Raw genomic sequence first — 5,000 nt, 5'->3', positions numbered from 1 at the left:
TGCTTATAGCACTGTGCGGGCAATGTGATTCAAATTTGTGAATGAACAGAGCATGTTTTTGTATGTGTGTGCTTGTGTGTATGAGTGTAAGTGTATGTGCATGTGTGTGTGTGTGTGTGTGTGTGTGTGTGCGTGTGTGCAATTTTAGCGCTTCTAAGGATCACATCTAAAAAACACATGTGCCCATCTGTGCTCTACATTGACCAAATCAATGTTTGTCACGATAATAATTCTCTCTCTCTCTTTCTCTCTCTCTGTATCTCTCTCTCTTTCTGTCCGTTGCCTGGCGGAAAGTCTTGCCACTGACCTCATCCTCCCAGGAGGCCCTTGCTCTCACCATCCCACTTCCTTCCTGCCGTGTGGGTGTTCTATCGTTCCATCTCTCTATCACTGCCATCGCTTCTCCATCCCTCCCTCACGTAGACAGGGGCAATTAAGGCACCGGAGTCCACTTCCTCCCCCAAAATCCACCCCCCACCTACCCACCACCACCACCACCACCAAAACCACCACCAATGAGATCGCTCTGTCTGGTGATGCCATGATGGGGGCCCCTCAAATAAACACTACATTTCCCTTTCACTGACAGACACCCCAACTACCCACCCCCCCAAAATAACATGTGGCGCCCCAGGTCAAAGCTTTCTAGTTTTCCACAGACCGCTAGGACTGTGCTTGGCTCCCATGATGCTCAGCGTGCGTGCTCTATACCTGGTCCTGCTAGAATGGACAAATGAGCTATAGTTCCTCTGCTGTGACACAACAGTGGCATTGAACTGCGCTGGGATGGGGTGAAATTAGCTGGATTGAATTCATTAAGACAGAACTGAACAGAATCTAGTTATGTTGAACACTGGGTTGAATGGAGGAGGAGAACAGATAATAAAGGCCAATTGGGTCAATCAGAATGGAGATGCAGGAACAGGGTCGGCCAGGGAGGGCTGAGCCCACCCAAGCACTGTGTCTTGCCTAGGGGTGTAAATCGGAGCCTTCATGCCGATTCGATACGATATCGATTTCCTAGGCCAGCGATTCGATTCTTTTCGATTATTTAAAAATCCCACCGATACGATTCGATTCGATTCGATTTTTACATGATATCTATTAAGTTTTAAAAAATCTAGAAAATAGAAATCATTTGCCTTTTATTGAGAATACAGAAACAGTAGCCTATTCTATTCACATGATGTGTATGTTACGGTATAAACAGGGCCAAATTATCTTTCTACCAGCCACAAAACTTTTAGTGCAGTTTCTTCCTCCACACGCTGTGACATAGGCTACCTGCTGACTGTGAGATAACCTAATACAAACTGTAGGCCCAATATATCTGCTATTGCATATGCATTTTGTGTGTAATCAATATTAGAAGATTAAATAGCTAAACGTCTAACTTTAGGTAATTTAAGTCATAGGCAGCCTTCACTGTATTGGCGATGTGAGATTAAATAGGTGTCTGTCACTTTAAGGACGTGAACTTGTGAAAACGTTCTGAAGTTGCAAAGATTCCCTGGCCTTGTCATGGTAGCCTATTCAGTGTTTCCCACAGAATTTAATTCCATTTGTGGTGGTAGTGTGTTTGTGCGCAAATTTTAAACAAATTTACGCAACGTACTTATGATGCTAACTGGATTTAATTGCGATTTAGCCAGTTGTCAACAACAACAATCCTTGCTGGATTTTTAAAAATGTATTCTTTAAACGGGCATGCATGTTTGTGGAGGGACAGAGAGGCTGCACAAAGGTGTGCATAGCTCTGCAATGAAAGGAGTTCATCTAGTTTAAGTAGTACAACATGAAATCATTGTGTGGTGGTCAGTGTTAATATTGTGGTGGGCCGCCACAAATAAGTCAATGTATGGGAAACACTGCTATTATGTAGCGGTAGGCTACTATGATAGTTGCTGTTAAAAATAAATCAGTCCACAACTGGAGGACTTTTCTGAATCTAAGGAACATGCTCAGCCAATACAGTATGGGAAACGAACACAAATCATAATCTGAAGCATGTTTAACTAACGGGATAAACGTGAAGATTCCCCAAAACTTTAAATTGATTCGTTTGAACACTCGTTTCTCCAATTCCACTTCGTCCTAATAACTTATTAAATATCACCTGCTAGAACACAGAAATGTTCAGAACACGTAGCCTAACTTGTAAAACGACACAGTAACTAAAACATGAGTAAAATCAAGATTGAGGTCTCTAGAATGCATTGGCCAAATGGCATTGCATAGACCTATAATAATGACTAACATCACTGTTAGCGTGCTCACTTGATCTGACGAATCCATCAGCTGTTTTCCACAGGGAAAAAACGTGTGCATCAGGTGAAGCTATGGTAGGCCTAACAGTGAGGGTCACTAAATGCAAAACGTACAGTATGTAGTCCACCAACTCATGCCATGATGACAAAATTCGCAGCCTATACGCTTTGTTGCAGTGCTGAGAGTTTACAGTGAAGCATGTCAACAACCCGCCTGACTTTTTAATTCTAGGCTACTCGCCAATGCAGATTTTCACTCACATTTGGCGAGTGGCAGAGGGTGCCAATTTTAAACCCCTACTAGGCTATAAAGTAGAAGACAATAATGAGGATAGCGCTACCCGCAGATTAGGAGTAGCCTAGGTAGTAGGCTACGCATACGAGCGGATGCTGAAAATAAACAGACGGCAAAATATTAAAATAAATATACTAATCGATTATCTTGCGGACGTATCGATGCATTGAATCGTCGGCTGTAGAATCGATGCATCGATACAAATCGATTAATATTTACACCCCTAGTCTTGCCCACCCCAACACACTGTGCAGTGAGCAGTCTCAAACCCGGCTTGGATGTAGATGAGTTGGTGTTGAGTGTAATGGCACAGTAGTTAGCTGGTACATCGCTGTGCAGTTGGGCTAGGCATGTGTGTGGTAAATAAAGGACAACTCTGGCCATTTTTCACATAGATCTCTGTTTCTAAATAACTTACTGTACTTTTGTATTTTGAAAGTATACTCCTTAAAGGGAGCATGACATCGCAAACCTTCCATATCTGTCTATTTAATCCATTCCTTCATCAGTACACTGACTCTGTTGATAAAGTGGGCAGTGTTTGAGAGCAACAGCTTTTCCCTGCCAACGAGACATGCCATAATCTGCAAACAGTCAACAGATCAACTAAGCTGACTTGCCTGTTTCATCTCATAGCCTAAATACTGTATCAGAGATGCACTCAAAAAGTCACAACTGAACTTGTCAAGTGGTACAAAGTGGAGACAAGTCTCTGACATCATCAATACATGCCCAGATAGAGCAATGGTGCAGGGAAACCACATAACTGGTTCCATGTATTCCCATTGCATGATTAAAGCTCTTAGGAAACTGATCGTTAAAGTTCTCAAGAAACTTGAGGTTGGTATGAGAGGGAGTGTATTGTGTGTGTAAGCAACCTACATCTTGCACTGAATCATCCTTCTGAATCTCAATATTGCTGTATGATCACAAGACTGGGCAAATGACTAAATCAGCACCAGTCCGAGGCTACATTCATTATTGCACTTTATACATGTAAGGATTAATGTGTTGTCATGTATTTCCCGTTTATTATCGAAAAATGATTCCCATTTTGGGCTAACAGGACCATAACTTGCAGCGGAGGGGGTTTGCATCCTCTTGAAGGGACTTATTTTCCGATAATGACCGATGGAAAATACATTATCTCACTTATCATCTGGCTACTTGCCCAAACGAGAAAAGAAATTTCACACAACGTGTCTTTTAAAATTATTTTGCAGCCATTATTACCGTTTTGTGGCTTCCACAGAGATAACAAATAGTTTCCTACACAAATAGAACTTGACAGTCTCAGGTGTTGTGTGGCAATGTCTTACTTGCTGCCTTTCACTTTCAATGGATTTCCATTGCAATAAGCGAACCCACAACTTGCGGAATGATATGAAAGACCTGAATTAAAAGCACAAAGCGACAGCGGTCATTACGCTTTAGCGTTCATTCCTGGTGCATAAAGCTCTTCTATTCTATTATGTTCTATTCTATTCTATTCTGTTCTATTCTGTTCTATTATGTTCTATTATGTTCTATTCTATTCTATTCTATTCTAATCTATCTTGCTGTGTTCAGATGTATCCTGTCTGCAGTGACCTTTGCGCAGGCTGCTGGCAGTGAGTGTGAGTGGCTCCGAGGTTTCTCTAGTTCACGCTGGAGGTTTATTTTGGCTGCACCCTCTGGGCCACTTGAAAGCGCTCGTTAAAGGGCAGGGGCACAACCTCTGACCCTCCGAGCCGCTCTGCCCCTGGGTGACAGCGGTGGCCAGGACCTCCCCAAAAAACCTCAGCGCCGCATGCACCCTCTCATCAGCATCCCCACACATGCAGGCACGCACACATGGACACACAAGCACTCATGCATACACACACACACAGACGCACACACACACAAACACACACAGGTCAAACACAAGCACAGATGCACACACACATACACACATACACACACTCACACACACACACACACACACACACACACACACACACACACACACACACATCACAGAGAAAAGGTAAAACACAAGCACACACACACATACACACGCACACGCACACACACACACACACACACACACACACACACACACACACACAGAGAGAAGGTAAAACACAAGCACACACACACACACACGCACAAGCACACACACACAAACGCACGCACACACACACAGACACATATACCCAGAGTCGGCACACATGAGGTCTTTCTGTAAGGCCCAGTTCACTGTGCCCTGTCATTACGCACGGAGACTCAGCACTACTCGACCTCAAAATACACACTAACACCGGCGAGTTGAACTGCCCAAAACGCACAATACTACAGCATGCCACATTCACAATACAAACAGCTCTGCAGAATACATATATACACACAAACACACACACACACACACACACACACACACATACAGACAAACACTGCGCAACAAAAAACACACCACA

General features: G+C 43.4%; 1 protein-coding gene across 1 annotated transcript in view; it reads right to left on the bottom strand.

Moving 5' to 3' along the window:
* The window catches only part of si:dkey-220o5.5 (actin filament-associated protein 1-like 2), a 35,082-nt gene that overhangs the window by 17,733 nt on the left and 12,349 nt on the right, over positions 1-5,000 (bottom strand). The window lies entirely within an intron of this gene.

Source organism: Sardina pilchardus, chromosome 8 (assembly GCF_963854185.1).
Source record: "Sardina pilchardus chromosome 8, fSarPil1.1, whole genome shotgun sequence".
Classification (NCBI taxonomy): Eukaryota; Metazoa; Chordata; class Actinopteri; order Clupeiformes; family Clupeidae; genus Sardina; species Sardina pilchardus.
The sequence above is the reverse complement of the archived record's forward strand: the minus strand, read 5'-3'. Positions and strand labels throughout refer to the sequence as shown.